Raw genomic sequence first — 26,027 nt, 5'->3', positions numbered from 1 at the left:
AAATACAACAACAATACACTGGAAAAATCAGAAAACACCGTAACTTGATGATTGAAATTCATATCACTAGTGAGGGGCAGATGGACACCACATGCCTCCTGATACGATGCCCTGAGGAGGACATGGCATCATTTCTACTGTATTCTAGACTGAATCTAACCATGAGAAAACATCAGACACCCACATGAAGTACATTCTATTTTTTTTAATTTTTTAATGTTTATTTATTTATGAGCGTGAGAGAGACAGAGCATGAGTGGGGGAGGGGCAGAGAGAGAGGGAGACACAGATTCCGAAGCAGGCTCCAGGCTCTCAGCTGTCAGCACAGAGCCCGACGCGGGGCTTGAACTCACAAACTGCAAGATCATGACCTGTGCCCAAGTCAGATGCTCAACCCACTGAGCCACCCAGGTGACCCTAAATGAAGTACGTTCTAAAAGAGAGAGCGAGCAAGAGAGAGCACTATATTCTTCAAAAGTGTTAATTTCATAAAACGCACATACATACACATGCACATACATACAAACACTGTGAAAATGTTCCATATTAATGAAACCTACAGAGACGTAGCAACTGCATGTAATATTTAATCCTAGACTGGATCCTGTTTTGGAGGAGAAAAAAATTAGGGACACTACTGAGTCAAGTGACAAAACTGAAATACGGATGGTAGATTGGATCAAACTCCTGAGTCACTTTTAACTTACTGAGTTGATATCTGTATTGTGGTTATAAGATATATATTTATTATTAGAAATGCACACTGAAGTATTCAGGGGTTAAAAGCCATCATGTATGTGATCTACCCTCAAATGGCTCGAAAAATATGTTTTTGTTGTGTGTGTGTAGTACATAGAGCAAATGGGGAAAACGTTGAAAAGAAGTGAATTTTGGTAAAGGGTATATGAGAGTGCTATATACCATTTTTATCCTTGCAGCTTTTCAATGAGTTTGAAATGGTTTCTAAACAGAAAGTTTGGAAAATGCTCTACTGCAAGGTCCCTGGAATCCTAATTCAGTCAGTGAGGACTGTGCTGACAAGAACTCCATGGACATGAGCATGTCTTTTCTAAATACGTTAGTTTGTTCCAACCTGCCAAATGTGTGATCTCAAGCTAAGTGAAAAAGTGCCAAGGACCTACGGCGGGCATCTTCTAAAAGAATCCCTTCATCTTGGTCCCCTCTCAGAACATCTTTCCCAGAGCAGGCTCTCACTAGAGGCTTGTTAAATCAGCTGGGTTGCTTTCGGCTTGTGAGTGATGGTGGTGAGCTCTTAATGGGTCTGAGGGCTGGGTCCTGCCTCCTTCTCTCCTATTGATCTGCTGCATGATGTCAGTCTCCTTATCCATGGGTGATGGGTTTGGACCAGAGCAGAGGTTGTAAATTGACAACCTGAGAGCCGCCAGTCCACAGACATTTGTCCTACATGGTATTTAGTTTAATTATTATTACTATTATTTTTATTTAAGAGAGCGAGAGAGAGACAGAGAGAAGAAAGAGAATCCACACTTAGCGAGGAGCCCAATGTGGGGCTCGATTCCACGACCCTGGGACTGTGACCTGAGCTGAAATCAAGAGTTGGACATTCAACCAACTGAGGCACTCAGAAGCCCCTTTTTAATTAATCAATTAATTTTTATGTCCTACATGGTACTTGCTGACATTCAACAGCCAGAACACTGCACATAAAAGTTTCCTCCATCTTCTCCAACCACACAGGGCCCACATTTCCAGCAACTGGCAGCAACTGATTGGAGTTGGGGCATGTGCCCTGTGCTCTCCACAGTCTCCAACCCACTCTTTTTTTTTCTTAATTAAAAAAATTTTTTTAATGTTTATTTTATTTTTGAGAGAGAGCATGAGCAGGGGAGGGGTACAGAGACAGAGGGAGACACAGAATCTGAAGCAGGCTCCAGGCTCCGAGCTGGCAGCACAGAGCCCACTGTGGGGCTCGCCTCGAGCCCACAAACCGGGAGATCACGACCTGAGCCAAAATCGGAGGCTTAACCGACGGAGCCACCCACGCGCCACTCCAGACCACTCTTTTATAACTAATCAGCTTTCTCATTTACAGTTTCTGCTTGGTCTTTGGCCTGGAAGCCCTCAAAGGACCTTCCAGTTCCCATCTTCTCTGACCATATCTGATCTCTTTAGGGATTTCACATGATGAACAAGAGGTTGGATGGAGTGAACAGTGAGGTGAAGAAGAATAACAGAACCAAAATGAGAGTTGTGTCAAGTACAGCGGCTTACAAAGGGCCAGACCGTGGTTCCAGACATTGACATAACCACTGGAGTTCCAGATGGGATGGGATGCTTGGAGTCAGAGTTGGGAAGAAATTAGGAGGTTGTATTTAGGACTGAGGGTCAGGACAGAGGATGGAAGAAGAATTGAGGGAAAGCCAGGTTCCTGGGGAGAGTACCAAATACCTGGAACTGAGGGCATCACTGTGTGCAGTCTTGGGGTCACAGCTAAGAGCAGTTATGATTTGTAGCCAGGAAGTGGATCCTAGAGAGAAAAGGGAAAGGGAAGAAAATTTCAAAATCAAGGTACAGTGGCAAGGAATGAAATGACGTGGTGTTTAGTTCCAGATTTGCCACCTACTAATTGCGTGATCTTGGGCATATCACGCCTCATCCCTGAATCTGTTTCCTCAGCTTCAGAATAGGGATGACAATACAAGCCCTGCCTAACTCAGAATTATAGAAGGGCTAACCAGCAGTACCAGAGAGCAAAGCACTTAGTAACTGGGGAAGCACTATCCCAAAGTGAGATAAAATCTAGAAGGTGTAATTGAGCCTTAGAATTCTGGAGCTTGAAGCTATTAGAATTGAAAAGAGTTCAGCAAGGTTACTACATATAAAGTTAACATACAAAAAGGAATAGCATTTCTATATACCAGTAATCATTTACAAAATGTGATAGGAAAAAAATAAAATCATTGTGGTACCTAGGAATTAACCTCACAATAGGGTTGTAAGACTTCTACAGAAAAACATAAAACTTTACAATTTTTATTTTTTTAAATATTTATTTATTTTTGAAAGAGGGGGGGAAAAGAGTGCAAGCGGGGGAGGGGCAGAGAGAGGGAGACACAGAATCTGGAGCTTTCATTGTCTGCAACGCTCTCATTTAACGAACAGTGAATTTGAGGCCCCAAGAGGAGAAATTACATAGCAAGTTTAGGAGAGAGGGGGGCGCTGTGCTCCATTAGTTTTAGAGTAGAACCCCCTTCTGAGCTCCCTCTGGGAATAGGTGAATAAAACTAAGCAAAGGAAGAGGAAAAAGGGAGCTAGTTAGGGGGATTTGTGTAAGGGAATGCCCCCAAACTGTGTGTTTTATCACATTCGCTCGAAAGGGACAGGTCTTTGTAACTAGTCCTGTGGTTACAGGAACAAGGAAACAGTTAGGGAACCTTGAAAGAGGTAGTCTCATTTCGAGGGAAAGGAGGTCCCCCATTGCACATTACGTAGCATGCACAGTGAATGAAATCACAGAAGTGAGAGGTGAGAAGACCATCTTGTTCTACCTCCCGTGATAGACATGAGGAACCTGAGGCCCAGAGATGGGAAATGGCTTGCCCAAGGCCATACAGCTTGCTCCTGGAAGAGCTGGAACCGTAACAGGGTTTCTTAACTTGTAATGCAGGGGTTTTACTCCATGTGCCAGTTTGGATTGCGTATCCGGCAAATAAGAGACTGATGGTGGCTTATACCATTGGAGACTTATTGATGAACGATGGCTTTCAGAGATAGGGGTTACTTTCCTCACTTTACAAGAGGTCCAGAGGGGGACAGTCAGATAGGTGTAGCTGCCAGAGGATGCTAAGGACCTAGTCTTCTCCTATCTTCCCACTCCTCACCTTCAGCCCATGACTTTTGTCCTTACCATCGTAAGATGGCTGTATCACCTCTAGGCATTGTGTCTGTATTCCAGGCAGCTGAGTTTGTCTTTCTATAAAGACTTACCTGAAAGCTCTGCTCCATCCACTGAGGCACATAGCAATCCCAACTGCAAAAGGAGTCAGGATAAGTGTCCAGGCACTAAAGTAGGAGGTGGCAGGGGACTTTTGAGTAGTTAGTATCTAATGTTTGCTGCATCACTATGCTACACCATTTCATCTCTATCTATCTATTAAATATTTTACTTTTATTATCTTTTTGTTTAAAAAAATTTTTTTTGAATGTTTATTGATTTTTGATAGAGAGAGAAAGAGAGAGACAGAGCATGAGAGGGGGAGGGGAAGAGAGAGAGGGAGACACAGACTCCGAAGCAGGCTTCAGGCTCCGAGCTGTCAGCACAGACTTTATTTTATTTTTTTTAAGTAATTTCTACACCCAATGTGGGGCTCAAACTCACAACTCCCAGGATCAACAGTTGCTGACTGAGCCAGCCCGGCACCCCTATGCTACACCATTTTATTTTATTTTAAAATTTTTAATGTTTGTTTATTTTTGAAAGAGAGAGACACAGTGTGAGCAGGGGAAGGGCAGAGAGAGAGAGGGAGACACAGAATCTGAAGCAGGCTCTAGGCTCGGAGTTGTCAGCACAGAGCCTGACGTGGGGCTCGAACTCACAAACCGTGAGATCATGACTTGAGCTGAAGTCGGACGCTTAACTGACTGAGCCAGCCAGGCACCCCTTTGCTACAGCATCTTAAAGATGAAAGAAGGGGTGGGTGCAACAAACTCCTGCCTGAGAATCAGAAAATAGGTTCAAATTTGGATTCTGCCACTTATTTGTGGGTCTTTGACATGTATCAGTTACCTCACCTGAAAATGATTTGGGCTAAATGACCCCAAAAAACCCTTCTGGCTCTTAATTCTATGACTCTATCCTATTCAAATCCTAATCCATGTACTTTTATTTCCCTCTCCCTAGGGAATTCTAACATAAACATTGTAAATTATGATAATTGGTATGTAAATATTGCGTATTTATCTGATAAGTGTTTGTACCAGGAAATTTCAGCCAGAGGTCCCTACCTTGAGAGCATTAAGGTATCTCCATAAATGTATTTTCTTCTAAAAGTTGTAAAGTTTTGGGGCGCCTGAGTGGCTCAGTCGGTTAAGCACCTGACTTTTGATTTCATCTCAGGTCATGATCTCACGGTTGTGAGATTGAGCCCCATGTCAGGCTCCACGCTGAGCACGGGAGCCTGCTTGGGATTCTCTCTTTCTTTCCCTCCACCTCTCTCTCTGCTCCTCTCAAGAGCACATGCATGTGTGCGGGCTCTCTCTCTCTCTCAAAATAAATAAATAAACATTAAAAAAAAAGAAGTTTATGTTAAATCTGGAGGTGGGGAAACAGAATGAACCTGTACTTCGAGAAAAAAATCTACTAGGGCAGATGCATGTTTACACAAAAATTACCACATATGTGGTGAGTGCTGTGATAGGCAGAGAATGGGTGCAGGACGATGTGTATGAACTGGAGAGGGTGGTGCCTAAATTGTGTAACTTGGACTGAAGCAGGTGGGAGGGAGGGCTTGGAAGTAGCTGTGGCAGGAAAGAGAAAAGGGACTGAACCAGAACAGCATCAGTGTTGGTGGAGATGTTTCTGAGGCAGAAGGAGTATCTGGTAGGCCTGAGGTGGGGAGAAGGGAGGGAATAACTGAGAATGACTTTTGAGTGTCTAGCTTGGGATACATAAAACATGGTGACTTTATCACCTTAAAGAAGGAATGGAAGATTCCAACACTTTTGAATTTTCCCAGCCATCTGACTTCTCAACGTTTATTTATTTTTGGGACAGCGAGAGACAGAGCATGAATGGGGGAGGGGCAGAGAGAGAGGGAGACACAGAATCGGAAACAGGCTCCAGGCTCTGAGCCATCAGCCCAGAGCCCGACGCGGGGCTCGAACTCACGGACCGCGAGATCGTGACCTGGCTGAAGTCGGACGCTTAACCGACTGCGCCACCCAGGCGCCCCTACAGCCATCTGACTTCTAAGGAGCTCACAGCTTATTCTATTCTTGAAGCCCCAGGACTTCAGGCATTGGGGCTGGCTACTCCAGGCAGCAGGAAGGATCAGAGTAACTTTTGAAGCTCCCACCTGTGTGTTTTCCTTATAACAGTAAAGTGCATGCTTGGACAAAATCTGTGGGCTTTGGTATGAAATAATGCTAATTTCATCAGGACAGGAAACCTATTTTATTTACCTTTTTATAAATGCCCCTCACTGTGTGGCCTTTTCTGATGTGCAGATCATCATTCAGTATCTGTTGGATGAATGAATTCAGGCTTGCAATGGTAGTTCCCCTGCTTTGGAGTCTGGGTGTGAAAGAGGGGAAAAACTTTGAGTTTGGTCCCAGGACACCTGCCTTATTAATTAGTCATTTCAGTTCTCCGTGATTGGCCTAAAGTTCTTTCCAGGGCTCCAAATTCATAGTTCTATACATTTTCCACTTATCCTTTTATCCTTCATTCCTTCATATTTGTATAGGCTATAAATGCTTCTTTAAAATCATTCTGAGTAGTACTCTGTAAATGCTTGCCAAGTGCTAGGCACCAAGCTAAGTACTTTATTTATATCAACACATTTGATCTGCCTAACAACCCTAATAAGGTAGGTGTGACTATTATTCATTTTACAGTTAAGGAAACTGAGGTACAGAGAGATTAAAAATCTCCCACAAGCTCACATAACTTGTAGGTTGCAGTTCCCAGATTTGCACACAGGGACTCAGGGTCCAGAGTCCAAGTTTACCTCACTATGCTACCTCTAGGTCACCGTAACAGGGGCTATGACAGGCTGGTGACTTGCATTATCTCATTTTTTACTAAGGCAATTAAAGCTTAATTTCCCAAAGTTACACACAAAGTAGCAGGGCTGACCTTGAACCAGGGCTTTCAACCAAGTCCAGTGTTCTTTCTGGTAACCAGCCTGCTCTACAGGTTAAATGACTACATGTCCCAGTGCCTGGTTGCCTGAGTTAAAAGCACCACACTTGATTGCTGGCTTGTGGTCATTAGATAAATTACTAAACTTGTATTTGTTTCTCATCTGTAAAATGAGAATGGGACCATTGATACCAATTAGAAAGCATTGTTTTGGCAACTAAATGAGTTATTGGGTGTCACGTACCTACAAGAGTGCTTGGGACATAATAAGCACTCAAGAGGCGTTAGCTGTCCCTTTTCCTTCTGAACCACTGCTATCCAGCAGAAATATATCGCGAGCCAAATAGGGATTTTAAGTTTAGCGGCCATATTTTAAAAAGCAAACAAACAAACAAACAAAAATTATTTTTAAAAATGCTTATTTGTTTTTGAAAGAGAGGGAGAGAGAGCACAAGCGGGAGAGGGGCAGAGAGAAGGAGACAGAATCCCAAGCTGGCTCGGCGCTCAGCACAGAGCCCCACCTAAGGCTGATCCCCAAATCATTTTCCTGGTATCAAGGCTTGAACAGAAATCAAGAGGAGGCTGAACCGATTGAGCCACTCAGGTGCCCCATGAAATTATTCTAAATGTGTTTTATTTAACCAAATATATCTAAACTGTAACCAATTTTGTAATCAACTATCCAGTTTATAATCAATATAAAATTATGAGATTTTTATATATGTTTTCTACTAAGTCTCGGAAATTCGGTGTGTATTCTACACCTACAGCACATTTCAACTTGAACCAGCAACGTCACTTGTGGCTGGTGGCAACGCAGCCCTGGAGAGGCCCCACACCCGCGTCCCTGTCCCCCTACGGTTCCTTCCCGCGACCAGCTGGCCCGCGCCCTAGGCCCCGCCCCGCGCCCCTCCCAGGTTACATCACAGAGCCCGCAGGCCCCGCGGGCGGGGAGACCTGGGCCCGGCCGCGTGTGCCCGGCTGCTCGCATCCTCCCAGTTCCAGGTACCCAAGTTCTGAAAGAAAGCAACGTCCAGCACAGGACAGCGGCGGCGGTCGCTGTGCCCGCCGGCCGCCCGGGCCCTAGCGGGCGGGAGAGGGGAGTCTGAAGCCCCCATGCGTACCTCGCCCCAACGGCCCTTCGCTCGCGCCGCTACCACTGCGAGGTCGAGGCGGCGGGGCCGGCGCCCATTGGCTTGCCACAGCCCTCCGCCCGCCCCCTCACCGCGCTTATTGGTCGGAGCCGCGGCGCCCGCGGGATAGGCGGTGGCGGCGCCCCGCCCCCGCGCCGGCCCTCAAGAGAGCGACGAGGAAGCGGCCGCCTCCCTGCGCCCCGCCCCACGGGCTTGCTCGGTGGCTCCGGCTCCTCCCGACTTCTCCCGGCTCCTCCCGGCTCCTCCCGGCCCTCTCCCGGCTCCCTCCGGCTTCGGCTCCGACGCGGCGGCGGCGGGTAGGTGCGGCGACAGGCGGGGCCCGATCGGAGGGGCGGCCTCTTCATTCTCCCGGGGGCTGCCCGAGCAGCTCTCTGCGGCTGCCCCGGACCCCGCAAGGCCCGCCCGGGGCGGGGAAGGGCGGTGGCCGCGGGCCTGCGGGACGCGGGGGCGGGAGGGCAGGGGGCCTGAGGGCGTGATCTTTCTAGGCTTCGGGGCGCGATCCCGGGGCCCCTTGGGGCCGAGCGGGCTGAGAGGACCGGCTTCGGGCGTCTGGAGCGTGGGGGCTGAGCGGCACGCCTCGGGCTCGGGATGGGGCTGCGCTCGGGGAGCGAGGGTCGGCTGCGGTCTGGGGCCCTGGGTGGGGCTCGGGGACGTAGGAAAACTCAGAGGTCGTTCCGTGAGGCTTTGTGGGGGTCAGTTGAGGTGGAGCTGATGCGAGCTAGAGAGCGTGCCCAGTCCCGGGTTACGGGCGGGGCTGAGGGGCGGTCTGGAGAACCGGGCCCCAGCCTAGGCTCCCTGCGTGCGTCCTCTCCGGCACTGGGCAGACTAAGCGTTGGGTTGGGGGACTAAGTGTGTGGCTGCGAGACGGCGAAGTAAGTATGGGGATGGGAGGATTGGGACTGGGACCGGGAGGGGGCAGTTGGAAACGTTACCCCGAACCGAGATGGTGGTTTAGCACTTGGACCAGGTTCTCCGCTGGTGTGTTGCCTGAACTCTTTTTGGTGAAATTACCCCGTGGGGGAACGTTGGGGTTTTTGCTTCCACCCAGGAACGTGTAAATTAAATGCATTTACTTCTTTTCGGAGGAGGCAGTGATTACGCCTCGTTTTGTGTTTTAGGACCCAAACCTGGGGTGAAACGTGCTTCTCGGGAAGGTTAGTGTTACCCAGCTTTCTTCTGGAAACCCCCTTTCTCCTTTCCCTCCTCTGGTTCGGTTACAGTATTGCTCCCTAGGGCCTCTCGATTCCCTCTCCCTGGCTGCATAGCATTGCAGTGTTTCGTGTGTGTGTGTGTGTGTGTGTGTGTGTGTGTGTGTGTGTGTGTCTGTGTGTGTGTGTGTCTCCCGCCCGTTTCCCTGCTGCTGAGCTTTTGGCAACTGCCACTGCGCTTTCCCAGGGATGGTTGTGGCATTGCATCAGGGGATATTTGTGCTTGTAATTTGCTCACTCAGCCCAGGAAGAGGGAGAATAGTATGCTGCAGAGATGGGGGGGGGGGTGCCGTCAGCTCGGCTGGGTAGGCAGAGAAATGGGTGTGGTGAGGGAATACAGCTGCTCTAGGCCTATAGGGTAACACTGCCCAGTCATCAGCTCAAAGAGATTCAAAGAGCAGCAGCAACAGCTATTTTTATAAATCAGTCCTGAATCCAAGCTGAGCACATGGATTTAGAGTGAACAGTTGTCATGCTCTAACTATTACCGGCTGGGTGTTTGGTAGACAACATTGGAGTTGCTAAGCGAGAACTGTACAAGGCAGCCGGTACTTGCAACTTTTTAACTTTGCTCTTCTCACACCTCTCTGGGATGGCACATCCCCCCCCCCCCCCCCCCCCCCCCCGTGTCTTTCAAAACTTGAAGTGGTTTGATGGTTCAGGCTACTTTTCAACGTTTATTTATTTTTGGGACAGAGAGAGACAGAGCATGAACGGGGGAGGAGCAGAGAGAGAGGGAGACACAGAATCGGAAACAGGCTCCAGGCTCTGAGCCATCAGCCCAGAGCCCGACGCGGGGCTCGAACTCACAGACTGCGAGATCGTGACCTGGCTGAAGTCGGTCGCTTAACCGACTGCGCCACCCAGGCGCCCCCAGGCTACTTTTCAAATGAAATGTTTCTCTATCACTGGTAGTCTTCCTCTCACATTTGGCTTAAAAATAATAAAGCTGTCACCTTTTGAGTACTTGCTATCTTCCAGGCACTAGTAGGTATTTATTTACAGATGGGGAAATTGAGATTGACAGGAATAAGGAGTCACACAGATAGTTAAGTATCAGAAGTGGCATCCATATCAAGGTCTCTCTGATCCTCTCTGCCCTCCCCTCCCCCCAGTAGTTCAGAAACTTGAAATTTTTGATTCACACTGGGGTGACTCAAGTGCTTGAGAATTTATTCATGCAAAGTAATCTCGCTAGAGACTGATAAACTAGATACCAGTTTATTTACATGGAAAGTATAAAGTGCCATGTACACAATTGGAATTAATTATCCACTGGCACCTCCTTTGTTTCTGGGCAGCCAAATCAGTAATAAAAAGGCAGTTGATTATAGAATGGGAACTAAGGGCCCTGGATGTTTTTAGGCGGATTTTTTTTTTTTTTAATGTTTATTTATTTTTGAGACAGAGACAGAGCATGAATGGGGGAGGGTCAGAGAGAGGGAGACACAGAATCTGAAACAGGCTCCAGGCTCTGAGCTGTCAGCACAGAGCCTGACCCGGGGCTCAAACTCATGGACCTCGAGATCATGACCTGAGCCGTGGTCGGCCGCTTAACCTACTGAGCCATCCAGGTGCCCCTTTAGGCGGATGTTTTAATCAAGTTACTGAAACCTAGTGAGTCTTCCTTCTTCTCCCAATTGTGTGAACACATATATTGATGTTTGACAGTGCTGGGAAGATTCTAAAAACGTTTTCCCACTTTGTCTCAGTTGTGTGTGTGTGTGTGTTTAAGTTATTCTCTTCATATATTTGTCATCTCAGCATATATTTATCTGTGTTAAAATTCTCAAAATTACAAATAACCTTACATTACATGTTAACATCATTTTCCATTGTTTGCTTGACAGTGAAGGAAGCACCTGGATTTTATTATGTCTAGGTGGCTTAGCTCTATCTTTACTTTTTGTTTTTTTGAGGGCATGAAAACTTTTTTAATTACATACTCTGGCTTTCAGGGGAGAGTAGGACAGGTTTCCCAAGCTTGCTTGAAATGGTTTGAGAGCTGGGAAAGATACTGCCTTGTGATATTTATTTCGGTTATGGATTGGGGGTATGTATGGAAGTATGTGTTCCCCTGTGTGAAGGGGGACTTGTGTGGTTTGAACCTCTTTCTTACATCAGGTTAGGTGGGTTAGCTTTAGTCAGAGAGAGTGAGTTCTTTTTGATTTCAGTGTCTTGTTCTTTTTCCCAATTTTGTTTTTGAATTTGGCGATCCGTCTTTTATCTCTTTAAATTTGTGAGGTTGACACTTCAAATTTAGGCATTGCTTTTCTCCATTGTCCTCTTCCTCTTTCTCCTTCTCTTCCTTCTTCTCCTCCTCTTCTTTTTCCCCCCTTTTTTATTATTATTATTTTAAGTAATCTCTGCCCCCAACATGGGGCTCAAACTCATGACCCTGAGATCAAGAGTCATGTATATGCTCCACTGACTGAACCAACCAGGCACCCCCTTCTTCTTTTTTTTTTTCTATTATTTTTTAAAAAATGTTTGTTTATATTTGAGAGAGAGAAAGAGAGAGAGAGAGAGCGAGCCAGTGCTAGCAGGTGAGGGGCAGAGAGAGAGGGAGACACAGAATCTGAAGCAGGCTCCAGGCTCTGAGCTGTCAGCACAGAGCCCAGTGCAGGGATCATGACCTGAGCCAAAGTCAGACATTTAACTGAATGGGCCACCCAGGCACCCCTCCTTCTTTTTTTAAATATTAAGCATGGTTAGTTGATGTGCAGGTTTTATGTTTCCTTAAAATGTAAGAAAATCTTGAGAAGCATTTTGACCCAATGGAAGTCATCTTGGTGGTTCATTTGATTTGGTCCATTTGAGAAGGAAACTGAGGCAGGCCTGGGTGGCTCAGTGGATTAAGTGTTGACTGTTGATTTCAGCTCAGGTCATTTCATGGTTCTTGGGATTAATCCCCACATCAGGCTCTGTGATGACAGCACGGGGGCCTGTTTGGGATTCTCTCTCCCCTTCTCTCTGTTCCTCTGCTGCTCACATAGCATACACACTCTTTCTCTCTAAAAACTTAAACATTTAAAAAAATAAAAAATATTTTATTTTGAGTAACTTTAGGTTTACAGAAGAGTTGTAAAGATAGTACAAAACTGCATCTAGCTTTCCTTAATTTTAACATTTTTTGTAACCATGATACATTTATCAAAATTAAGAAACCAATATTAGTTGGGGTGCCTGGGTGGCTCATTTTTGTTAAGGGTCTGACTCTTGACTTCAGCTCAGGTCATGATCTCATGGTTCATGAGTTTGAGCCCCACCTTGGCCTCTGCACTGACAGCCTGCTTGGGATTTTGTCTCTCTCTCTCTGCCCCTCCCCCAGTTGCTCTCTATTTCTCTTTCAAAATAAATAAAAATAAACTTAAAAAAGAGAAATGAGTATTAGTTCCATATTATGAAGTAAATTATAGGCTTTTCTCTCATTTCCCTAGTTTTTCCAGAGTGATGCTCTTTTTCTATTATAGGATCTGATCCAGGATACCACATTGTATTTAGATGTCTTATTTCCCTAGTTTCTGACAATCTGTGACAGTTTCTTAGCTTCTCCTTGACACCTTTGAAGAGTAGCAGTTATTTGTAGAATGTTCCTGAATTGGGTTTTCAGGTATTTTCGCATGATTAGCCTGAAGTTGTGCATTTTGGGGAAGAATACCAGAGATGGTATGCCCTTCTTGTCACATCATATTGCATATCAGGGGATATCTGATATCAATGTGACTTATTACTGATGTTAACCTGATAATTTGATTAAGGTAGTATCTTCTTGGTTTCACTAAAGTGACTGTTTTTCCATTTCCTTACTTTATTTGTTAGAAGCTAGAAATGAGTCATCAAGTCAAGCCCATTTCTGGGGGAAGGAAATGAAGCTCTACCTCTTGAAGGAATGAGTGTCAAAGAATTTGTGTCTGAGTTCAAATCACCCACAGTGATTCATAACTATTTTGGGGGAGGTTCTGTGAGGCTATACAAAGATCTGAGTTTCATCCACTAATTTTAGCATTCATCAGGGAAATTTGCCTGCAGCAGCAATTAGTGTGTGATTGTAGTGGTGACTTTCTATTTCCCTCATTCCTTCTACATTTATTATTTGGAATTCTTCTGTAAGAAAGATTGTACACTCCCTTCTACCCCTGCCCCTGGTTTATTTAGTTACTCATTTATATCAGTATGGATTCACGAATATTTATTTTTTTCTTTGGGTTGTAATACTGTATGTTGTTGCTCACATTCTTCTGGCTTTGGCCATTTGACACTTAGGTGTTTTTGATATGTTCCTCTTTTCTTTTTTTTTGGAGCACTTTTTACTTCCTGATGCTGCAAGGTGCTCCAGTCTCATCTTGTATTTCCCTGCCCCAGCCCTAGAATCAGCCATGTCTCCAAGGAGCCCTGGTTTCTTTTATTGGAAGAAAATATTTAGAAACGAGGATCTGGTTTCTGAATGAACTAGGTGTACTCACTAATGCTGAGCTGTCACTGCTTCTAGGCCATCCTAGAGGGCAGAGCTAGGAAATACGTGTGTGTGTACTGGCCCAGGTGTACATACATATTTGTGTTTATTTCCATATCTGTCTGGATATGAATGTGAACATGCACTCATACTGGTCTCTCTGACTCTAGTCCAGTACCACAGGTTTATTCTAGCATTCCTCTCCTTGCCTCTTTGTAACTTCTTTCTCTGACAGTGAGAAACTTGGCTCTTGTTATTTATAATAGATTTATTTAACTATTCAGCCTTAGTGTATGTGTAAAGTAGGAAAATGCAGTTTTCGTTATCACATAAAGTAAATTTCCCAAGTATTTTGCAATCGTTAACTAATTCAAATTATACTCCTGTAATATTGGTATTTTAAATTATTGTTTTTTAGCTTAAGTGGAGAGGTGATGTCATTTGCCCTTGGCCAAACAGGAAGTGAGTGACGGCAGCTGGAATTGATGACCTAGTCTCACTCCTAGTGCTATGCTTGATCCCATGCAAAGCAGACTCTTCCTATCAAGTATCTTAACTACAGGTCCTCCTTTATCCCTTCTTGGTGGGATTGCTCCTTTTAATTAAAGAAGTTCCTGGTTTTTAGATTTTTTTTTTTTTAACTTTTGACAATGTTGACAGCAAATATAATTCCTTTTCTGGAATTATTTTGTCTCACTTAAGTTTTTTCCAGACTAAACAGTTTTTTCCCCTAGCCACCTCTTATGAAATGTGCTTTCTAAACCTTTTATTATGTTGGGCATCGACTTGTGGACATGCTACAGATCGTATGGTCTGATCCAGGTATTGTGTTAAGCCCTAGAAATGAAGTGATTAAGGAATTTAGAATGATCCCTTCCCTTGGGGAGCTTACCACTTTTTCATCATTGGTGCCTTAAAATAATTTTTTTCAGGGCATCTGAGTGGCTTAGTTGGTTAAGCATTGGACTTTGATTTTGGCTCAGGTCGTGATCGCACAGTTTGTGGGATTGAGCCCCACGTCACGCTCTGTGCTGACAGCACGGAGCCTGCTTGGGATTCTCTCTCTCTCCCTCTTTCTTTCTGCCCCCTCCCCCACTTGCACTCTCTCTTTCTCAAAATAAGTAAACGTTAAAAAAAAATAAGTAAAATAATTGTTTTCTTTCTTTCAATATCCACTTTTCAGTGTTAGCTTATACTTACCTGTCAGTAAACTCACCTCTAGGTCTTTTTCTCTAGAGCTGTGTTAACCCAAATCTTCATTCTTTTTTTTTTTTTTTAAATTTTTAAAAAATGTTTATTTAAAAAATTTTTTTTTAATGTTTATTTGTTTTTGAGACAGAGAGAGACAGAGCATGAACGGGGGAGGGTCAGAGAGAGAGGGAGACACAGAATCTGAAACAGACTCCAGGCTCTGAGCTGTCAGCACAGAGCCCGACGCAGGGCTTGAACTCATGGACCGCAAGATCATGACCTGAGCCGAAGTTGGACACTTACCAACTGAGCCACCCAGGCGCCCCTAAAAAATGTTTATTTTTGAGAGAGAGACAGAGTGTGAGCGGGGAAGGGGCAGAGAGAGGGAGACAAAGATCTGAAGCAGGCTCCAGGTTCTGAGCTCTCAGCACAGAGCCCGACACAGGGCTCCAACTCACCAGCCACAAAATCATGACCTCAGTTGAAGTGGGATGCTTAACCGACAGGCACCCAGGTGCCCCCCAAATCTTCATTCTTGATTGGTTGGCTTTCTGATTCTGTGTTGGACTTTTTTACACTTATTTTCTTTCTGTAAGTCCAATTTCTGTCTATTGTTCCAAAGGAGACTTTTTGAATCCTGATTCTATTATCCTGTGCCTTTGTTACCCTTCCTATATCTGTAATTTTGATATGTTCTTTCTATATTTTGATTTGAATAAGTTAAGAAAATGTTCACCTAGAGAGTGCCATGATCAGTTCCTAGTAGTATGTAATTAGAGACAAAACTTAACTTTATTTTTTTCTTGCTTCTGACTTTTATTACTTAAGTGTTTTCAAAGGTTTTGGTTCTCAGTTTCTACTCTAGTTTGTGTGCAAAATAATAATTAAAATATTTCACATCTTAAACTCTGAAGTCACAGCTAGTTATTTCTAATGGTAGTTATTGATTATTGATTGAAGTTAGGCTATATGATTGCTTATTATCACAAAGTATAGGTTCTGACTTATGATTCACATGTAAAATAGTTATGCCTTTTATCTCATTATCTCTCCCCTTCCCCCCATACATGTTGAAACTGTTGTGGAAAAACTTAAAGCTCTTAGGGAATATAATTTAAAGAATGAAACATTTAGGGAGATTGGGGATAGTGGTGAGTGGGAGTAGAGGTTAGAGACCCTTAAGAAAAATGTTGCTTCCTAAAGTGACTCCTCTCTCTGAGCTCTGTTTTTGTTAAACTGAAATTCTTATTCAGATGTTCATTTGGTTAACTCATTTTCTCTGTTAGGAATAGAAATACACTGGGACAATTCAAGAACCCTCGTTCATTTTTTTATAGGTAGAACATATTTTCATTGAAATAGTTTGTATTGGGCATATAAATGTTCCTTTGGATGATAGGTAAATGATTTCTGAATTTAAGGAGGAGTGGGAAAGGGAGAGGGTATGGGGTAAGACAGACTTACAGACTTTTTTCCATGGTATCAGCTCAGGTATCAGCTTTAGAAAGCCTTTCTGACCATTTTCTTAGTCTGGTCAAGTATTCCTCTTCGGTGTTTTCACCAATATATATCTTTGGGCATATGTTATTCTAGGTTAAAAAAAAAAGGTATAATTCACATCATAAAATTTACCATGTTAGAGTATACAAGTCACTTTGGTTTTTGGTGTATTCAGTGTTGTGCAGCCATCACCACTATATGATTCTAGAACATTTGCATCATCCCCAGAAGAGATCCCAAACCCATAAGCAGTAATTTCCCATCCTCCTCCCACTTCCATCCCTGGCAGTCACAAGTCTAATTTCTGTTGATGGATTTGCCCATTCTGGATGTAACCTATAAATGGAATCATACAATATATGGCCTTCTGTGTCTGGCTTTTTTCATTAGTGTGTTTTCAAGGTTCATCCTTCATTCATATTGTAGTACATATCAGTACGTCATTCCTTTTTATGGCTGAGTAATACACCATTGTATGGGTGTTTTGTTCTTTCATCAGTGGGTTGTTTCCACTTTTTAGCTGTTATGATAATGCCTCTATGAACATTTATGTACAAGTTTTTGTGTGGACATATGTTTTTATTTCTCTTGGGTATATACCTAGGAGTGGAATTACTGGGTCATATGGTAACTCTATATTTAACCTTTTGAGGAACTGCAGACTGCTTTCTATAGTGGCCATACCATTTTATGTTCCCATTAGCAATATATGAGGGGTCCAGTTTTTCTACATCCTCACAAATACTTGGCTATTATAGGTCTTTAAAAAATTAAAAACTTTTTTTTTTTATTACATACCGTATCCATTAATGTGTCTTTACGCTGAGACAGTTTAACCTATCCAGATTTAATCTGTCGATAGGAAAAAAAAGCCTATTTTAAAATGGCTATGACAGCCAATATCCTTGACTTGGTGCTGGGTAGTGTCTGAATTCTAATAGCTTACGGTTGTTCAAAATATTTCTCAGTTACTCTTTACTGCTTGCACTTGAAATGATTCCTCCAGATTTGTTAGTCACTTTTTGCTCGCTGGCCAGTCTTGTTCATTAGTGTCTCCCCTCTTCCTTCCTTCCTTCCTTCCTTCCTTCCTTCCTTCCTTCCTTCCTTCCTTCCTATCATCATCATCATCATCATCATCATCACCTTTTGACCCCCTTCACCTATTTTTCCCACCTACCACCCCTCTGCCTCTGGCAGCCACCAATTTGTTATATGTTTTTGATTCCATCGTAGTGAGTGTGAAGTGATACCTCATTGTGATTTTGATTTCCCTGATGACTGATGTACTTATTGCCTATTTGTAGATCTCCTTTAAGGAAGTAAGTATTAAGGTCCTTTGCCCATTTCGAGTTAGGGTCTTTGTTTTTATTTTGGAATTATAAGAATTCTTTATATTCTAGACACACGTACCTTATTAAATACATGATTTGCAAATATTTTCTCTATTCTGTGGGTTTTCTTCATTTTTTTATAGTATTCTTTGAAGCATAAAACTTTGTAGTTTTTTTTAATTTTTAGTTTTACTTATTTTTCAGAGAGGGAGAGAAAGAGAAACTTTCTAATTTTGATGAAGTCTATTTTATTTGTTTCTTTCATGGTTGCTTGTGCTTTAGGTGTCACAACTAAGGATCTCTTGCCTACTGTAAGATCACAAAGATTTCTGCCTATTTTTCTTTTATAGTTTTAGTTGATACATTTAGGTTTTTGGTGCATTTTGAGTTATTTTTTATATATGATGTAAGGGAGAGGTCCAAATTCTTAATTTTTTTGCATGTGGATATCCAGTTGTTCTTGTACTGTTTGTTGAAAAGACTTTTCTTTCTCATTGAATTGTCTTGGCACTCATTTTGAAAATCTCCTGACCTTAGATGTGGGGGGTTATTTCTGGACTCTGAATTCTGTTCCATTGACTTACATGTCTTATGCCAGTACCACACTGTCTTGATTACTGTAGACATTATAGTATGTTTTGAAATCAAGAGGTGTGAGTCTTCCAACTGTGTTCTTTTCAAGATTGTTTTGGGTATTCTGGATCCCATGCATTTCTGTATGAATTTTAGGATCGGCTTGTCGATTTCTGCATAAAAGACAGTTGGAATTTTGACAGGGACTGCATTAAATTTATAGATCACCTTAGAGTGAATTGCCATCTTAACAATGTTGTCTTCCAATCCATGGACATGGAATATCTTTCCATTTATTTACGTCTTCTTTAATTTCTCTCAGTAATGTTTTATAGATTTCAGTGGACAAGGCTTGCACTTTGGTTACATTTATTGCTAAGCATTTTATTCTTTTTGATGCTTGGTAAATGGAACTGTTTTCTTAATTTCATTTTTGGATTGCTAATTGCTAGTGCATAGAAATACAACTGATTTTTGTTTATTGATGTGGTGTTTTTCAAACCTTGCTGAATTTATTATCTTTAAGAGTTTTGTGTATGTGTGAATTCTTTGCATTTCCACATTATTTTTTTACTATATATGCTTTTCACTGGATCAAGATCCTCTTGAAGTCAGAGACTGTGACTTGTATTTCATTTTCTTCCCCCATTACCAAATGTATAGTCAGTTAACAACTCTGGGATAAAAATGCCATTGTAGTAGAGTTCATTGTAGCATAATGTCGCAAAATGGCACAGAAGAAAAGTGGGGTATTGTTAAGACTATTTTTACTTATTATAAAATGTTTCCTGAGGTTCAAGAAAGTTAATTCTTCTTACTTCTGTGTCTCCTGTGTACACTTGCCTCTAGTTACTCTTTGTTACTTTGTTAACTCAGAAGTTTTTTTGTTTTTTTTTTTTTAACTTAAATTTTAGCTAGTTAACATACAGTGCAGTATTGGTTTCGGAGTAAAATTCAGTGATTCATCACTTACATACAACACCCAGTGCTCATCATAGGTGCTCTCCTTAGTACCCATCACCCATCCATCCCAACTCCCACTCACTTCCCTCTGTCCACCCGTAGTTTGTTCTCTATCATTAAGAGTCTCTTGTGGTTTTTCCCCCCCTCTTTCCCATATGTTCATCTGTTTTGTTTCTTAAATTCCACATATGAGTGAAATTACACGGTATTTGTTTTCTCTGATGGACTTATCTAACTTACCAAATGCATTCTAGCTCCATCTATCTCATTGCAAATGACAAGATTTCATTCATTTTTTAAAAATTAAAAAAAAATTTTAACGTTTATTCATTTTTGAGAGAGAGCAAGAGAGCGAGTGCACAAGCAGGGCAGGGCCAGAGAGAGAGGGAGACACAGAATGTGAAGCAGGCTCCAGCCTCTGAGCTGTTAGCACAGAGCCTGACATGGGGCTCGAACTCATGAACTGCGAGATCATGACCTGAGCTGAAGTCAGATGCCCAACTGACTGAGCCACCCAGGTGCCCCTTAATTTTTTTAAATGTGTTTTTAAAAATTTTTTTTAATGTTTATTTATTTTTGACAGAGAGAGACCGAGAATGAGTGGGGGAGGGGCGGCAGAGAGAGAGGGAAATACAGAATCTGAAACAGGCTCCAGGCTCTGAGCTGTCAGCACAGAGCCCGACACAGGGCTCGAACTCATGAACTGTGAGATCATGACCTGAGCTGAAGTCGGACGCTCAACCAACTGAGCCACCCAGGCACCCCTTAATTTTTTTAAATGTTTATTTATTCTTGAGAGACAGAGTATGAATGTGGGAGGGGTGGAGAGAGGGAGACACAGATTCCAAAGCAGGCCCCAGGCTCTCTGATCTGTCAGCACATAGCCCAATGCTAGGCTTGAACTCATGAACTGTGAGATCATAACTTGAGCTGAAGTCAGACACTTAACCAACTGAGCCACCCAGGCACCCCAAGATTTCATTCTTTTTTTATTTAAAAAAATTTTTTAAAAAATGTTTTTATTTATTTTTGAGACAGAGAGAGACAGAGCATGAGCAGGGGAGGGGCAGAGAGAGAGGGAGACACAGAATCCAAAGCAGCCTCCAAGCTCTGAGCTGTCAGCACAGAGCCTGACGTGGGGCTCGAACCCACGGAGTGTGAGATCATGACCTGAGCTGAAGTTGGACGCTCAACCGACTGAGCCACACAGGCGCCCCAAGATTTCATTCTTTTTGATAGCTGAGTAATATTCCTGTGTGTGTGTGTGTGTGTGTGTGTGTGTGTGTGTGTGTGTTTATACTACGTCTTCTTTATCCATTCATTAGTTGATGGACTTTTGGGCTCTCCACAGTTTGGCTATTTTTGATAATGCTGCTATAAACATTGGGGTGCATGTACTCCTTTGGATCTGTATTTTTGTATCCTTTGGGTAAACACCTAATAGTGCCATTGCTGGATCATAGGGTAGCTCTATTTTTAGTTTTTTGAGGAACCTCCATACTGGTCTCCAGAGAGGCTGCACCAGTTTGCATTCCCACCAATAATGCAAGAGGATTCCCCTTTCTTTAATGAGGTTCCGCTTTCTCCGCATCCTTGCCAACATCTGTTGTTTCTTGTATTGTTAATTTTAGCCATTCTGACAGGTGTGAGGTGGTATCTCATTGTGGCTTTGATTTGTATATCCCTGATGATGAGTGATGTTGAGCATCTTTTCATGTGTCTGTTAGCCATCTGGATGTCTTCTTCGGAAAAATGTTTGTGTCTTCTGCCCATTTCTTAACTGGGTTACTTGTTTTTTGGGTGTTGAGTTTGATAAGTTCTTTATAGATTTTGGACAGTAACCCTTTACAGATATGTCATTTGCAAATATCTTCTCCCATTCTGTAGGCTGCCTTTTAGTTTTGTTGATTGTTTCCTCTGCTGTGCAGAAGCTTTTTATCTTGATGAAGTCTCAATAGTTCATGTTTGTTTTGTGTCTAGTAAGAAATTGCTCTGGCTGAGGTCAAAGAGGTTGCTGTTTTCTCCTTCAGGATTTTGATGGTTTCTTGTCTCACATTTAAGTCTTTCATTCATTTTGAATTTATTTTTGTTCATGGTGTAAGAAAGTGGTCCAGTTTAATTCTTCTGCATGTCGCTGTCCAGTTTTCCCATCACCGTTTGTTGGAGAGACCGTCTTTTTTTCATTGGCTATTCTTTCCTGCTTTGTTGAAGATTAGTTGGCCATATAGGTTTCAGTCTATTTCTGGGTTCTCCATTCTATTCCATTGATCTCTGTGTCTGTTTTTGTGCCAGTGTCCTACTGTCTTAGTGACTACAGCTTTGTAATATAGCTTGAAATCCAAAATTATGATGCCTCCAGTTTTGTTTTTCTTTTTCAGGATTGCTTTGGCTATTTGGGGTCTTTTGTGGTCACATACAAATTTTAGGATTGTTTGTTCTAGCTCTGTGAAAAATACTGGTGGTATTTCGATAGGGATTGCAGGTTTTTTGTTTTTTTTTTTAAGTTTTGCTAAGTAAAATTAAGTAATCTCTACACTCAGTGTGAGGCTCAAACTCATGATCCCAAGATCAAGAGTTGCATGCTCTTCCAGCTGAGCCAGTTAGGCACCCCCAGAATACTCTATATTATAAACTTCTGTGTGTTGGAATGGGAATCTTAATTTGGTTTTATGTATTCTCTATGGGATACATGTTCTGGAAATGTGTTCTGTCCTCATTCACAGAATTGTTCATTCATGAACCTAGGAGTATTTAAGATAATATGATTGGTTATGTTGGTAATTTTGTGTTTGCATTATTTCTTGGGTAAACTTAAGCTTGCTCATTTTCATTTTCCTTCTTATCACTAAATCACAGAGAGACAAGAAAGACAAAACATTGGTTGTCAAAGGGCAGGATCTGACCTGTTCTATTTTTATTGTTCTGTCTACCTTTCATTAGTAGATATGAAGAAATGCTTTTAAAAAGCATTCTCTTCTTCAAAAAAGGGAAGAGTAGCAAATTTATATTATTAAAGTGATTTCTTGAAGAATTGCAATGGTAGTGGTGAATAATATATGTAAATTATGGGGTTGCTGAGAATTACTGTATTCATTGTTAAAAATTTAGTGCTAAAATAAATTTAGTGCCAACAGCAATCAAGATAACTATGGTGGCTAGGCCAAATTAGAAATTTCTGAAAGTAGCCACAGGCTGCATGGTTATATGGATGAAGAAAGCAAGAGCATGTAATTGTTCCTTCTCTAATCCATTTCTCAGCACTAGTAGTGAAGTAAAGGGATATAGGATATACCTGTATTATTAAGTCTGCCCTATTTAATTAAGATGTGATCTATGGGGCCACCCAGGTGCCCCAAAGATTAAATAGCTTTTTTAAAAATACATTTTTTTAATGTTTGTTTATTTTTGCGAGAGAGAGAGAGAAAGGGAGAGGGAGAGAGGGAGAGACACATAGTGTGAGTGGGGAGGGGCAGAGAGAGACACACACAGAATTGAAGCAGGCACCAGTCTCTGAGCTGTCAGCACAGAGCCTGAGGTGGGGCTCGAACTCAGGAACCGTGAGATCATGACCTGAGCCAGAGTCCGATGCTTTACCGACTGAGACACCCAGGTGACCCAATAGCTTTTAATAAATATGGGTTTTGGCTCAGGTTGTAATCTGTTTCATGGGGTTGAGCCCCATATCAGGCTCTGTGCTGAGTGTGGAGCCTTCTTGGGATTCTCTGTCTCCCTTTCTCTCTGCCCCTTCCACACTCGTGTGCGCTCTCAAAGAAATAAACTTTTAAAAAAAACTTTAATCTTTAATGGTTGCATAATGTTGCATCATATTGACAGGTTCTGATTTACTTATTTTTTCCTTGTTATTGCATAAAGACATGTTTTTCATCTTGGGCTGTTTTATGCATAAGGATCTGTTTATATTTCAGATTTTATTATGATAGATTTTCTTTTTTAGAAACATTTATTGAGATGATTTACACAACACAAAATTTACACGTTCATTGGTTTTAGTATATTTACTAAGTCATTCTATCATCATTGGTATCTAATTTTTGAATATTTCATCACTCCAAAAGAAACTTAGTATGCATTAGCAATCACTTCCCTGCCTTCTCCCCCATAACCCCTGGCTACCACTAGTCTACTTTCTTTACAGATTTGCCTATTCTGGCCATTTCATGTAAATAGAATTATAATAGGTGGCCTTTTGTACCTACATCTTTCAGTTAGCATACTGTTTTCAAGGTCGATTCATCTTGTAGCATGTGTCAGTACTTCATTCCTTTTTATGGGCACATAATTTTCCATCGTCTGGATATCTACATTGTGTTTATCCATAAGTTGATTGATATTTGAATTGTTTCTATTTTTAGCTATGTGAATACTACTATAAACATTCATGTACAAGTTTTTGTGTGGATGTATGTTTTCATATCTCTTGGTTATATACTTAAGAATGGAATTGCTGGGGCGCCTGGGTGGCGCAGTTGGTTAAGCGTCCGACTTCAGCCAGGTCACGATCTCGCGGTCCCTGAGTTCGAGCCCCGCGTCAGGCTCTGGGCTGATGGCTCAGAGCCTGGAGCCTGTTTCCGATTCTGTGTCTCCCTCTCTCTCTGCCCCTCCCCCGTTCATGCTCTGTCTCTCTCTGTCCCAAAAATAAATAAACGTTGAAAAAAAAAAATTAAAAAAAAAAAAAAAAGAATGGAATTGCTGGATTATATGGTAATTAATGCTGTTTCATCTCTTCAGTAACTACCAGACTAAAAGTGTTTTTAAAAGTGGATGCACCAGGGACACCTGGATGGCTCAGTCAGTTGAGCATTCCAACTTCAGTTCAGGTCATGAGCTCATGGTTCATGAGTTCGAGTCCCACATTGACTTGCTGCTGTCAGCCAGCACAGAGCTCACTTTGGATCTTTTGTCCTCTGCTCTTGTTGCCCCTCCCCTGCTCATGCTTTTTCTCAAAAATAAACATTAAAAAATAAAATAAAGTAAGAAGTAAAATAAAATGGGATGCACCATTTGACCTTAACAGCAGTAATGTGTGACGGTCCCAATTAGATTCCAGTAAATCTCCATATTGTGATAGATTCTTAAATATATATTTAATTACTGGGTCAGAAGGTACGTAAGTGTAAAGCTTTTGGTGCATTTTGCAAAATTTCTTTCTGGAAGACTGCACATTCTTACTTAAAGACCATCTCATCAGACCCTTGTTAGCATTGAGAATTATAATTTAAAAAATTGCTCATAAAAAATTGCTATTTTGATGGAAAAAATTCACTTTAAAAATTTTTATTTATATTTATTAAAATTTTTTTCTTTCTTTTTCTTTATTTTTTTAATGTTTATTTTTGAGAGGGAGACAGAGTGTGAGCAGAGTATGGACGGAGAGAGAGGGAGACACAGAATCTGAAGCAGGCTTCAGGCTAGCTGTCAGCACAGAGTCTGACATGGGGCTCAAACCCACAGACTGGGGGCCAAAGTTGGACACCCAATTGATTGAGCTACCCAGGTGCCCCTACTTATTTATTTTTTAATAAATGTTTATTCATTTTTGAGAGTGTGAGTGGGGGAGGGGCAAAGCAACAGGGGACAGAGAATCCGAAGCTGGCTCTGCGCTGACAGCAGTGAGCCCGATGTGGGGCTCAAACTCACAAACCTGAGGTCATGACTTGAGCTGAAGTTGGACGCTCAACCGACTGAGCCACCCAGGCGCCCCAAAATTTCACTTTTAACAACATCTGCTTTTCACAATAATGACATCAGTATTGCATAGTCAGATACCTAATAGTTGAAGACAAGATTGGATCACTAAGAATGAGGTTCTCTGATACAGTCAGTTGCCTGATACTCTATCACTGTCTGTTTAGTGTAATTCTCTTGAGCTGTGTATAAGTTAGAAGTGCATGTCAGTAGGCTACTTAGGCATGTGTTCTTTAGCAAGCTAAAATGGGGGTGACAATAATAGGAACAAAAGAAATGATTGAAAGATATTGTGAACAGTTGTATATACTTAATATGGCTGAGGCTTGCTGAGGTCCCTTATGGGCAAACCAACCAGCTTATTAGTTCATTAGTTCAGGGATGGGGGCCACCTTTGAACAACAAATTGCTCTGGGTCTGAGGTAGACTTGTCACAATTAACAAACTGCAGTTACCGGTGGCAGACAGTTATATTATGGTATTAATGGTACTGGACCAGATGTCAAAGACCAGGATTTGGGTCTTCAGCTATCACATAATAGCTAAGAGGTCTGGGGCAAATCAGTGAATCTGTTTATGTATAAAATCAGAGTGCTCATCATACCTTCCTCACAGGTTGTTGTGAGAATTAAGAGATATGTGACGAGGATAAGTACCTTTTAAAATACTAATAAGGTATTGTCTAATAATCCAAGTCAAAGAATAGTTTTGGTGCATATGGATTTGATGGTATATCGGTGTTTTCAGTGGAAAATGCATTGCCTCTAGGTTTAATTGAATTATATCTATATCTATATCTATATCTATATCTATATCTATCTATCTATATCTATCTATCTATATCTAGATATATATCTATCTATATATCTATATATATATATATATATATACACACACACACACAGTAAATTGGCTATTGAAATTCATGGACTTAAGCAACCACTTTGAGGCCCAGAATAATTTTTTTCTTTTTGAGGTCACATCCCGAATTTGTAGCTGAATCAGGACTTGAACTTTAATCTTGAGTATTGTTTTTACTACATCCAGTTTCATACCACGGTTATTTATATATCTCCTAGGTGTATAGCAGATAAGCGCTGC

At 42.0% G+C, this 26,027-nt stretch overlaps 1 protein-coding gene across 17 annotated transcripts in view; it reads left to right on the top strand.

Annotated features, from left to right (window-relative positions):
* Nucleotides 1–8,220: 8,220 nt before the first annotated feature.
* The window catches only part of MAP4 (microtubule associated protein 4), a 195,412-nt gene continuing 177,605 nt past the window's right edge, over nucleotides 8,221–26,027 (top strand). For 7 of the 17 annotated variants that reach the window (XM_030306563.2, XM_030306574.2, XM_030306557.2 and 4 more), the window contains exon 1: nucleotides 8,221–8,294. The gene's annotated coding sequence lies outside the window, so the exon portion shown is untranslated. Of the gene's footprint in view, nucleotides 8,295–8,682; nucleotides 8,871–9,116; nucleotides 9,153–26,027 lie in introns of those variants that run through there. The other 10 variants (XM_036064223.1, XM_036064222.1, XM_036064221.1 and 7 more) reach the window with 4 other exon arrangements.

Source organism: Lynx canadensis, chromosome A2, assembly GCF_007474595.2.
Source record: "Lynx canadensis isolate LIC74 chromosome A2, mLynCan4.pri.v2, whole genome shotgun sequence".
NCBI classification, from domain to species: Eukaryota; Metazoa; Chordata; class Mammalia; order Carnivora; family Felidae; genus Lynx; species Lynx canadensis.
Note: the sequence above shows the minus strand (reverse complement) of the source record. Positions and strands in the feature narration are given on the sequence as shown.